This window comes from Lactuca serriola, chromosome 4 (genome assembly GCF_051521515.1).
Source record: "Lactuca serriola cultivar US96UC23 chromosome 4, Lser_US96UC23_V15, whole genome shotgun sequence".
NCBI classification, from domain to species: domain Eukaryota; kingdom Viridiplantae; phylum Streptophyta; class Magnoliopsida; order Asterales; family Asteraceae; genus Lactuca; species Lactuca serriola.
The window spans coordinates 64,472,023-64,485,701 of NC_136411.1; the positions used below are offsets into that span (position 1 = coordinate 64,472,023).

At 34.4% G+C, this 13,679-nt stretch overlaps 1 non-coding gene across 1 annotated transcript; it reads right to left on the reverse strand.

Annotated features, from left to right (window-relative positions):
- Window positions 1–12,838: 12,838 nt before the first annotated feature.
- Window positions 12,839–13,054, reverse strand: LOC145049134 (small nucleolar RNA U3). The gene has a single exon (XR_013683247.1). It is a non-coding gene; the product is annotated as a small nucleolar RNA U3 (small nucleolar RNA).
- Between the last annotated feature and the right edge of the window lie 625 nt (window positions 13,055–13,679).

The following is a 13,679-nucleotide window of genomic DNA, read 5'->3' on the forward strand; positions in this document are numbered from 1 at the left end:
CTTCACTACTCAATGCGAACATGATAAAGTAATTTATATAAGTAAAATCATATCAGATTATACTAAAAATATCAAGTACACATATAGCAAGCACATATAACATTTAATAGATACTTAATATCTATGTGTATGTTGAAAGTAACTATACACTCACTAGTTAAAAATGGATACCTTAGAATCTGGGTAGCGCTTCGCCTTAGAACCTTGATATATCCCTTGTCGTGACCTAGGTATGATTATTATTAAGTCTTAGTCTGATATTCCTTATTACTAATGGTTGTCTAGATTTCTCAACAATCCCAATGTCTACATCAAGTTATATCAAGTAAGGAAGAACAAGTTAGGATCATATCTGAGGTAGGATCTGTTTGGTATATATACTATACTATTTGGAAATCTCACTTTAAACACCTCACTAAATCCAGCATAGACATTATCCTGATAAGTAGATCAATCAGTATAATGAATTAGAATTATTGGTAAATCTTATTTATAGGTTCATAATAACAAATACGAACATAAATATAAGTTAAACTTGAAATAAAATAAGTGTACCTTAACTTACATACATTTTAAAGAAAATCAGGAAATTGAATGGTCAGAATCTGTACCCTATAGTTTCTAATTGCCAGGCTATTAGAGGCCCAGAGCTTTGCTAAAGATCTTCTAGAACTCCTAAGAAAAACCATCAAAATTTGGGTTTTATTACTATAGAAATCTCAAAGGAAAGTTGAAAGGATTTGGTGTGAGTAAAATGAGCCAAAATATAGCCTATTTATAGATCTAAGAAAGCGCCACACACTGACCATAGGCGCGCCATGCCCTCAAGGTGACTTACCTCCTGTTGTTGATTGTCCCATGTTGCTGCCTTATTGCCCCACATCCCTTGCTTTTAGAACATGCCGCACGTAAGAAATTATTGGTGCCATGTGTCTTGTCCAAATCGTTCCACGTCGTCTTGTCTCTTGGAGGAGTGGGCAGCCGACGATGCCATGTGGTGCACTTCGGTGTTCCCATATCATGAGCATAGTCTATTTCTCATGGATACTCAGATGGCCATAAATTTTGCATACGATCTCTATTTTCGACATTCTTTATGTCCCCAGAATCCTCTCGACGAGTTCTACAACTTCATTCAGGTCCCATCAACTAATTCCCAATCTAACTAAAATTCATATTTAGACCGGTTTAGACAGTAAAAGTCCATGTATAATTCATAACTCCTTCATATGGAATCCGTTCTCGATTGTCTTTATATCGAGGGGTTAAAATTTACGAGATATCTAATTCTTGTTTAGATTGTTTCAACTAGCTATCAACCAATTTGAATTTCAATTTCTGTGCCCACGTGTTGTGCTGAAACTTCGAAAAATCATAACTTCCTCTAGTGAAGTCAGATATGGATGTTCTCTATATGCACGCTCTCGATTTTACGACTACTATGAATTTCATTTAGATCACTTAGGCTAATAAGTAATCTATCAAAAATCCATTTTTTACGAACTTTATATGTACATAATCCTTATCATATATATACTATAACTTTTGTTAATATTATTTATCCTAAATAATCTTCTATAAAAATGTCAATTTATTGCTTATTCGTTTTTTATTGACTTGCCTAAATCTGTGGATGTTACAGTTATCCTCCCCTTAGGATGATTATGTCCCAGAATCATTAACAAAACTTGGTTTCTATACTGACTCCGTACGTTACATTTTCACCCTAGGTTTATAACTGTAACTCTTATGTCTTTTCAAATGAGTTTCTAACTCTTGGAATATTTTCTACTGGCGGTTCTCAACCCTACACTCGCTGTTCATTTTTCTGTTGGACCTTCAGTCCTAAACTTCGAGTTTCTAGCTTGATCTTTATCGGAGACTTCTGCCTAATTCAAATGGAATAGATTTTTGAATAGGTCTTTTACTTTGACTACCATAATAAACCAATGGGTCATGCCCTAATGACCTTACATCGCATGATGAAATGGCTAGAATCAAGTCTCTTTGAGTCAGACTCTTGCATGGAGGATACCTTCCTTTATTTTCTAATGTGGTTTAACCATATTCTTGTTTGTAGAATTTCTAGCTACTGGTTGCTTAGTCTTACGGGGATTGCGATGCTTTTGTCGATCGATTCGATTATGCTTCCCTTCAAACTATTGACTAAAGTTGAATACTACAAAGAACTTGGTTTTTTGAACCGAGTAACTCACTTTGTAGCTTTTATCATAGTCGGACTCGATTTGCTAATGACCACTAGGGTTGGAATAACATTCATCTTCTTTGCCATTACTGAAATTACTACCAGAAGCTTAGTAACCTTGTGACTCACCCTAATTCAAGTACGAGTCCTATGCTTATGGTAGTATAGGCCCATACTACATTCCATACCTATTCATACCCATCCTAGGAATTGTCTCGTTGTTTTTAAGTCACCACTCCAAGAAAAAAAACTCGAAAGAAACTTAACACATATGGATGTGTCCAAGCATCATATACAACAAATTTCCTTGACTCCACTAGGATTTATTCCATGTGTATCTTCAACCGCAATTACACTTCCCAATCCTCGGTATAAATTCTTTCATGTGTAGTGCCTGTCTACAAGGCACACTCTACTAGAATTTGTTCTTAACCAACCCATTATGTTGAAATCATAACTTCTTATTGTCACACAATGAACAATGTAACATAACTAGAAAGTTTTATAAATTCTAAAAATGATTACAACATTTATTCATACATCATGCCTCTTATTAGGCTACACATCCTATTACTATCTATATAGGGTGACCATTTTCGTCTTGAACTTTGGAGAAGTGGCTTCCTTCTCCTGCCTTCCTTAGGCATCACCTATTTTTACATCTAAGATCATCAGGAATGCCCTTAGCTTTGGCGTATTTGGTTTTGCAACTCTTTTCTTCTTTGGGCAATCATCCTTGATATGCTCAGCTTCTCTACACTCGAAGCATAACTTATGGTAGGCTGTACATTTGCTAGCATAGTGACCAGTCTTGTGTAACGACGTAAAAATTTAACCAAATTTTTAAATTTCAAAACATATTGATTTTAATAGATAACCATAAAATTCCACAATGTCAATTCACCAAAACTCATGTTCAAAAGTAATCAATATATCAAACTCCAGGATCCCCTAAATCATAAAACAATCTACGGTGTGTGTGTACAATCAAGTTGATGCCTTCCCGTGATCCTGAGAAGTACCTGAAACACATAATACATACACGGTAAGCATAAAGCTTAGTGAGTTCCCTAAAATACCATACACAGCTCATTAGCCATTCTAGGCCATAACTCAATAAGAACCTCTGGTCAATGTATCTCAGTTGAACCCTCCGATCCCAACTCTATAAACTCATAGCAACAATATTCAACAATAATCACAAAGACATAAAACAGAATATCACAATACATAGATAAACACACAAGAAAACTCAATCACATAAGGATACCACTCTTGGTAAGTATAGTGAGAATACTAACCTCGTAAGTAAGCTAAGTGAATGAATACTCTCGCACACGAATCACCAAGTCTAGCCTCCTCCTAATCACAGAAGATAATTATATCTAATTAACTCTTTAAATTACACTTTTTACTAAGTTATCTCCCTCTCTTTCATGAAGTGGGAAAAACACCATTTTGCCCTTCCATGGTTTCCCAAAGACAAGGTTGACCAGACCCTAAGTCAACAAAATTCAAACTCGAGTCAACAGTCCATGTTGACCCTACTCGACAAGTGCACTTACAGGACTCGGCGAGTCTTCTTGTCATCCACAGAATCACTCAAAAGTCTGGCTCAAGTCGCCGAGTTAACCCGTCAACTCGCCGAGTTGACACACGATCAAGACCATCGAGACAACCCAATCCGACTCGTCGAGTTGGCTTATTGATTCAGCGAGTCCATTCAAACTCATTTCTCATTCAGTCAATTTCAAGGCAGAGAACCTCCCCAAACTCTGGATCTACACTCCTAAGGCTCATCAATCACGTAAAGTTACAGGCTTTACGTTCATGCATGGCATTTTGAGCTTAAAATGCCAAAACACACCCCAAAAAGGGTTTTTCACTCAAGATCACTATTATGGTTGAATAAAGCAGGGACTTTTGGACTCTAGGGACCTCACATGGTACAGATATGAAGTTCAACCCTCTCAATGAGCATGAAACACTCAAGGTCCTCATATTTGGGTGGAAAAACCCTAGATTCACAAAATCATGAGATCTATACAAAATAATGAGAAAGGTGCAAGCTTTATACCTTTCCCAGAAGCTTTGAAGTGAAACAACCTCAGATCTAGCAGCACCCTCTTGTCCCTTGGCTTCGAAATCTTCTCTTCTCTTCACAAGATGCACCAAACACTCACAATTAGCAAAGCACTCTCTTTCTAAGGTCAAAGGTCATTTAGGGTTTGCTCTTAAGGAAGGATCGACACAAACGAGGCTATAAGTTCCTTTAAATATGCCCTACACTCGGGGATTTAGGGTATCTCATCCCAGCGCCTACTCGGCGAGTCAGCTCCTCGGACTTGTCTAGTAGGTCATTAAATCCACATAGAACAACGCAACTCTACTCGACGAGTTGGGGCACCGACTCGTCGAGTAGCTCAAGAAATAAATAAATTGATAACAAATAATATACCTAGATATCCGAATGTTACATCTTGCCACATCTATAACAGGTCACAACTTATGTGTATTGTCCAATATGTTTCACCTTTCACATTTCACACCACCTTGTTTCACCTTTATCCCTAAACTTTCTATTGTTGGTGTCAGAATTCAAGAATTTGCCCATCTCGTTGGAGTTTGGGAGTCCTTCATCTTCATTTTCTCGCTAACTTCAGTCTTGTTGGCAGTTTTTTTGTTGATCATGTCTTCCACATATCTTGTAGTCCAGATGGCTGCTTCAAAAATATGTTTTTGCTTAACTGGCACAATGTACTTCCATGGAAGTCCCTTGGCATACCTATCGATCGTTTCTAGTTCGTCCAAAACTACATGTAGTGTGAAATCCATTTTCTTAGTGAAAGCATTTGTATACTTCATTAGACATGATTCCTTTCTTTAATGTTAGGAGTTGATTGTCTAACTCCAACTTATTTTCTGCTGAGCAGAACTTGCGCTTGAGGTGTGTCAAGAATTCTTCCCATGTTAGTTGCAGAGGGTTGTTAGGTATTAAAGTTTTTCCTAACATACTCCACCAACGGATCGCTGCACCATTGAATTGTCCTACAACGTAGGTGGTTTGTATCTTTCCCGTGCAACCGCAAGTTATGAAGGCTAGATCCAAGCTGAAATCCAGTCCATGATTCCTACCGGATCCTCTTTTCCACTAAACAATGATGACTTTAAAGGCGTGGAGGCCTTATACTTGCAGTAACATCTAGGATCATCATTCCTTTGGATCTCTGAGTCTTCTGAAGGAGGGAATGGTTCTTGATTACTTTCCAAGTCATTGTTCCCTTCCTGAACCATTGTTGGAAGAGAGAGAATGGGCATATTTGGACTCGTTAAACAACTATCAATTCGTTAATCACTGGTGCTTCATCTTTAGCATTTGCTAGCCCTGAGTTAAGAGACCCATAAACTCTCGCCTTTGCTGATCTAGCATGTTCTGCTTCATCGATCGAACTCCATCTATCGGGAACTATGCAACACTTGCTCTGGTGTTTTGAGGTGTTGGACCTCCTTTGTTATTAATGACTCTATCGCTTCTCGTCATCGTCATATTGTTCTACACCCGTAGGTTAATATAGTAATAATTTACTCTCTCGCTCTCTCTCTGTGTGTGTGTTTGTTCTAGCATGTATTAGCATCTCCTTATAGTATGCTAGTGCTCATGACTATAGCAATTTAGGCATCTATCCTAAAGCATGCTATCATATAAGTCATTTAGCATATAATAACAACTAACACACATTCCCTAAAGTATTCTAGTGCTCGTCTTTATTTTTATTCTACCTAAAATAAAATAGACACACATCACATAATCATTGCTTATCATTCTAATGTTTATTTCTATAAATCCTCACAATTCCTAGTTCACTTAAAGTAATGCTCTGATACCAACTATCACATCCCTATTTTTCACGGTTCGAAAAGACCTTTTTATTTATGCTTATTTTAAATCAAAGTGATCTTTATAAAATGCGAAATTTATCACATAAAAAGTATTTCCAAGAAAATGTTTTTCATTATTTAGTAAAACTTGGGATGTCATAACTAATACAAAACATTATCATAAACGTAATCATTACTGACCTTACATTAACTTATTGTACTAATAGCCTAAACTCCTCGAATCTCTTAATGCATTGTACCTTCGTAACACTACCTATGACACTAAGAAACTGAGTGGGTCAGGTTTGGGAGCCTGGTGAGCACATAGGGTTTTCAACCCACAATATTGTAATGTTATGGTTTTCATTATAGACAAATAATCCAGATTATCCATCCCCGTTATTCTTACTCTCTAGTCCTGAATGCTAATTCCAAGAGACCTATCCTAAAGGATCTTTTTAGTAGACAATAGTGCTTCGGGGAATCCGTAGTAAATTGTGTCAACAAGGCAACCCTAAGGGGGATAGAGTACCCAAACCAAAACTTTCCCTTTTCCCTGAACAGTATGATCGTTAACACCTACAGGTGGTGAACCAGCTAGTGTTCTAACGGAATACTTAAAATAGTTAATGGTCATCACTTATACTCTGTTAGATGACTGGTCCTGGTAATACAATGCATGACCTCTCACCAATATTTAATTTTCCCCAAAACCCCTTCCTACCGAACCCATTATTTTATTTTTCCCAAAACCCTTCACCACCCAATGCAAACATGATAAAGTAATTTATACAAGTAAAATCATATCATATTATAGCACAAATATCATGTACACATATAGAAAGCACATATAACATTTAATAGATACTTCATATCTATGTGTAAGCTAAAAGTAACAATACACTCACTAATTAAAAGGGGATGCCTCAAAATGTGGGCATGACTTCGCCTTAGCACCTTGACATTTACCTTGTCGTGACCTATGTATGATTATTACCAAGTCTTAGTCTGATATTCCTTATGACTAATGATAGTCTAGATTCCTCAACAATTCTAATGTCTACATCAAGATCTATCAAGTAAGGAATAACCAGGTAGGATCATATTGGAGGTAGGGTCCGCTTTGTATATAAAGTATACTGTTTGGAAATCCCACTTTAAACAACTCACTAAATCCATCCTTGAAATTATTCCCATAAGTAGATCAATCAGTATAATGACTTGGAATTACAAATAAATCTTATTTATAGGTACATAATAACGACTATGAACATAAATATAAGTTACACTTGAAATAAAATAACCGTAGCTTTACTTACATAGATTTTAGCAAAATCCAGGAAATTGCACAACCAGATTCCAGACTCAAGAGTTTCTAATTTCCCGGCTATCAGAAGCCCAAAGCCTTGCTAAAGATCTTCTAGAAGTCCAAAGAAAAACCCTAAAAATTTTGGGTTTTATCACTAGATAAATCTCTCAGAAAAGTGGAAAGGATTTGGTTTGAGTAAAATAAGTAATAATGCAGCCTATTTATATATCCAGGAAGGCGCGTCGTGCATTGATCGTAGACGCGATGTGCCTTCCAGGCGATGTGCCTTCTATGGTCGATTGCCACGGGTCAATGCCTCATTGCCCCCACGTCCTTTTCTTGTTGAATGTGCCACATGTAAGAAATTCATGGTGCCACATGTCATGTCCAAATCGTGCCACACCGCCTTGTCTCTTGGAGGAGTGGGGAGCCGATCATGCCATGTTGTGCACTTCGGTGCTGCCACATCATCAACACATTGTATTTCACGTAGATCTTTGTACGGACATAACATATGCATACGAGCTACATTTTCAACATTTGTTATATCTCCGGAATCCTTTCGATGAGCTCTACAACTTTCATTAAGGTCATATCAACTAATTCCCACTCTTACTACAATTCATATTTACATCGGTTTACACTTTCCAAGTCCGTGCAAAATTCATAACTCCTTCGTATGAACTCCATTCTCGTCTGTCTTTATAATGACGAGTTCATATCTACGAGATCTTTAATTCTCGTTTAGATTATTTTCAGATAACAAACAACCGATTTGAATTTTGATTTCTGTGCCCGTACTACAACACTGAAACTTAGAAAAGTCTTAACTTCCTCTCACGAAGTCCCATTTGGATGTTCTGTATATGCATGCTCTTGGTTTTATGGCTACTATGAATTTTTTTTAGATCACTTAGGCAAATAAGTACTCTATCAAAAAATCACTTTTTACGATATGTAGAGCCATGTCAGTTTAATTGCGTAATTTCAAAGATGCATAACTTATTCATACGAAGTCGGATTTCAGAGTTCTTTATATGTACAAAATCATTGTCACATATACTATAACTTTGATTAAGATTATTTATCTTAAATATTGTTCTATAAAAATGTCATTTTATCGCTTTTTCTATTTTAATTGATTAGCCTGAATCTACGGGCATTACATTCATCCATGAGCATATGTTTACAAGTGAGCATATGAATATACATATATTTTATATTCTTATTGAACATAATTTTCATACATGTTTATTTATGAACTCGATCAATTTTTCGCTACTGTAAAAATATTCATTTATGAACATTGCCAATTTTTCAATATTCATTCATATATGATCGTAATATTCGTAAATGTTTAGTTATTCAAATTTATTCATATATGATCATAAGAACTCATTCATGTTCAATTATGAACATCATAGATTTATCATTTTTTCATATATGATCATAATTTTCATACATGTCCGATTGTGAACAATTATTTATACCTAATCAAAATATTCATACATGTTTAGTGATGAAAATTTATGAATATTAATATATTTTTCAATGTTCATCTGTGAATATTAACCGTAATCAGATTTTTTGATGTTCGATTCTTGATTTTTTTGTTGATTTCAATGCAATTTTTTTAGTTATGATTGATGCTTGGATTTTTACTTCTATTTTGATGGGATTAATTTCTAATAAATGCTATAAGTTAACAACATCATTAGTATGCTATTTTTTTTTAAATAAGGTTGTTATTTTACCATCATACCCTTTTGTTTCTGAATTGATGTAACTGTCAAAAATATGGTTTTATAAAAACGGGGGTTCAATGGAAAACACATAAACCTTAGAAACCTTAGAAACCCTAGAAACCGTAGAGAATTAATAGAAATACATAGAAATAAAATACTTTAAGATATCTAATATCTTTTTTGTTTGACTTTAGAAACATAAAAATCGCATATGTATAAAAATTTTCAACGCATATATACATACATATGCGATTTTTATATTTAAAGAGTCAAAAGAAGATTAAATATTTCAAAGTATTTTTCCTATGTATTTCTACTGTTTTTCTAGGATTTATAGGATTTATGCATTTTCCATTAAACCCTTCATATATATATATATATATATATATATATATATATATATATATATATATATATATATATATATATATATATATATATAAAGAGAGAGAGAGAGAGAGAGAGGAGGAAGATTTAGAGAAAAGGTTGTGAAACGTGAATGAGTCTGGGCCGCATATTTCTTAATCTGCCGCTTAATCCTTCAATATACTATGATGAAAGAAAATATAATAGGGATAATGACTTGAAACGATAACGAATTTTCAACTTTGTTTACGTTTACTCACCAAACGTTTTTTTTTGTGCTTGACTTATGATATGTGCATATTTAATCATATAGTTGGTGCAATATCTTAATATTTTTAGCTAGAATTGTGATCATTATTGGACAAAAGATGCTTAATTTGTTTAAATTCTTATTTGTAGTAGCGAAGACATGCTTGAGATGTAAAGGTAGCAATTGCGGAGCTGGAAGTAGGAATATTTGACCAAGTCAATCAAATTCAAAGAAATTAAGAAATTTGAAGCCCACGACGTGGGAGGTGATTTTTGGCAACTATATTAATCGCTTTAGCTCTCAACCTTAACTTATGATAGAAGCTATTGACGACTTTTAAAGACTAGAGACATCACTTGGAGGATTTAAAGTGAAAAGTTCATTTGAGAGCTTGATTTTGAAGAGATCAACATTACTTCTAATTACTCTATTGCTTTGTTTTGATCATGTCTGTCAAAGTGATTTTTGTTTTTACTTATTTGTTTGAAGTAGTTATGGTCTAAAAACCATAACTTTCGTTTACAGTAGACGATCTTGCATACTATGTGTTGATTGAGTGGATTTGGATTATTGCTAATTGTTTATTTATTATGGTTGCTTGTGAAAAGAACCTTTTATGTTAATGACAACTTCTTTTCTGTTTATTGCTGACTTTATTTAAGATTTGATGAACTATCTTTCTTAGTTCGCTTGAATCTTATGATTTTGTGAGTAACAAGGTTATAGGACTAGTGTTTTGACAAAAAAAACTAGGGTTAAATAGAAAATTTGGTAAATTGATATAAGAGATAATAAATGAAGAACAATCATGTATTGAATTGATATTTATAAACCATTTATATCGATCAAAATTATAAGTCTTCCTTAATTCAAACTTCACACTAGCTTGCTTATTTATTTATCCACTTGATCACTTAATGAATGAATTAGTTTAGCTAATGGATTAGTCTTTTGATCATAATTCTAATCAATCAAGGAATCAGTAAACAACAACACTATAATCCATTGCACTTTCCACAAAATCGACCATAGGAGTAAGTGCATTATATCTAAACAAAATCCTCTTTAATATCTTGATTTAAAAACTATTTTCTTGTTTTTTCTTTAATTTAAAGTATTTATTTTCTTATTGCTTTTAAATTTATAAACTTGCAAAACTAGAAAAAAAAACCCATTTTTATTTGCTTAATTAACTCATATAACTTTGGTATGTAATTTTAGCTGTTATTTCCGTTCCCTGTGTTCGATACCCGACTTGCCTGAACTATCCTATTAATTGTTTAGACACATTGCCTAACACATATTAGTTAGTCTAAAATAGTTTCTTTTAAAACTAGTACTTAAAATACATATAAACTTACTCATGAATTATTTGAAATTGTTGACATTTTACTCTTATGATCGGTTACAACCGGTCATATAGGTAAAATATGAACAATTTCAAATAAATCAGGGTAAATCAAGCAAAAAAAAGTTCAATGACTAAATGTTAATAAAACTGAAAGTTCGTTATCCTTTCCTGTCATTATCCCATAAATAAATATTTTTACCTTGGTAAATGACACTATTATTATGTTCTCAGGAGTTCTTAATAAATTTAATTATATTATTTTATATGGGTGTAGGGTATAATTTTTAAGATTTAAATAATATATTTCCTTCACGACAAGATTTAATGGCATAACGGGCGACATATGTCACCACCAAACATATCAAGAGTTATCGCAATTACCTTTAGTGGTGATATGTCGCAACTAATATGCCATTGATAATGCTACGTTTGAACTCTCTCATTATTATATCTATTGATATAGCTTGAAACAAATGTTTTGTATATAGTGCACTCAAGCAGTATCGTGTTCACAACATTTCGTTGTAAATAATATAAAAGTTTGTAATATATATGAAGTACAAGAATTATTATAATATGTGGTGTTCACAACATTTCGTTGTAAATAGCATAAAAGTTTGTAATATATACGAAGTACAAGAATTATTATAATATGTGGTTGGATAAAGGATGTCCCATTATAACCTATAAAATTGTAATTATAAATAAAAGAATAAAACATGTAACAAATCAAGAGAATCTAGTTAAAAGTTCATCTCATAGACTAGGATTAATACCATGAACTACACAATTGTTACGTGGTACATATTCTATTTTATAATACTCCTTCAAAAGACAACACAAAACAAACGTAGTGATCGAAATGAAAATTATTAATCTAAGTAATTGGTACTGATAGGTAAAATAAACTAACAGATGACTACAAAAAGTGATAACAACTTGAAAGGTTAACGAATTTTCAACTTTGTTCACATTTAGTTACTGAATTTTTTTTTTCATGCTTGATTTAACCATAAATTATTTGAAATTGTTTACATTTTACCCTTATAACCGTTTGTAACCGGTCATAAGGATAAAATTTAAACAATTTTAAATAATTTTGGGGTAAATAAAGCATGAAAAAGGTTTAGTGACTATTTTTTTTAAAATCAAATCAATTCATATAATGACTAATAAATCTTAGTTATCATCGTACAATGAACAAGAAGGAAAACGGGCAACAAGTTGCGTCGCTAAGCCTTTTTGTATGGTAAAGCCAATTCTTTTGAAGACTACATCTATAGCTCTAGGGGATATAACATTACTATACATGATCCGTTGTACTTTATTAAGAAGCTCCACTACATCTGGTGTAATGAAACAAAACATATCAAATGTAAATGGTATGAACACGTGTTGATTATCCATGCATGATTTCACATGTTAGGTGACCTTGCATGTAGCAGCTTTTAATGTAGCCTGTCCCGCTATGAAACCCCCAACCCTCAAGCCCACGAGAAGGAATACCCATGTAAGGTCTACACATGCGTGTTTCCCTCCAATCTATCCAAAAATCAAAACGTCAGCCGGTCTAAGGGTTGACATTCCTTTTGTCGGGTCAGTCAAGAAATTTATAGGTGCCTCTTTCTTGGTGGAAACCCCGACAAGCTTAAATATTTCAAAAAAACATCCCTAACCATATCATGCATGTATTTGAATCCCGAGAGTTCTTTACATGAACTGCATGCACTCCAGTCTGCCAGACAACCATGTAGCCATGCCAAGACACATCAAAATGGGTAGGTAACGATCATCTATCAATCCATGGTTGGAACCATGAGAAAAACTCTATTAATCATGCTCTGGTAACATGGTCGTGGTTCATCAAACACACATGGGTTTTTGTCTTCTTAAGAATCAAGAATACAGAGGCACGGGCCTATAGAATAGATCTTGTTCAGCTAAATGTGAACAAAGTTTAAAAGTCATTATCCTTTCAAGTCATTATCTCACCATAATATTCATATATGAATAAGCATATTCATATATAAATATTACGTAGTGTATTCACATATCGTTACTCACATATGATTACGGCGGTTGGTGGAGGCGGTGATAGGGGTAACAACGACGATCACAGTGATGGTAGTGGTGGAAGTTGTGGTGGCGGTGGTGCTAGAAGTAACAATGGTAGTGGTGGCAGCGATGACGGAGGTGGTGACAGCTGGTAACGATAGCAAAAGAAGAGACAATGGTGATGGTAGGGGTAGTAGTGGCGATGGAAGTGGTGGCGGTGGTGGTGGCAGCGGTAGTAGAGGTGACAAAGTTGGTGGTAGTGACGGTGACGGTGACAGAGGTGGTAGTGGTGGTAGAGGTTGTGTAAGTGACAACGGGGAGGTGACGAGTGAGAGAGGAGGTGGTAGATTCATATATGAATATACCTAAACTTATATTCACATATAAATATTAACCCCCCATTGTGATGGGACAACAGAGCAATTTAAGGTAAAAAATAAATGTATGGCTATTTATAATTCCCTGAATCTCAACCTTTTTTTCTCAATTGAATTTACCCTCTCTCTCTCTCTCTCTCT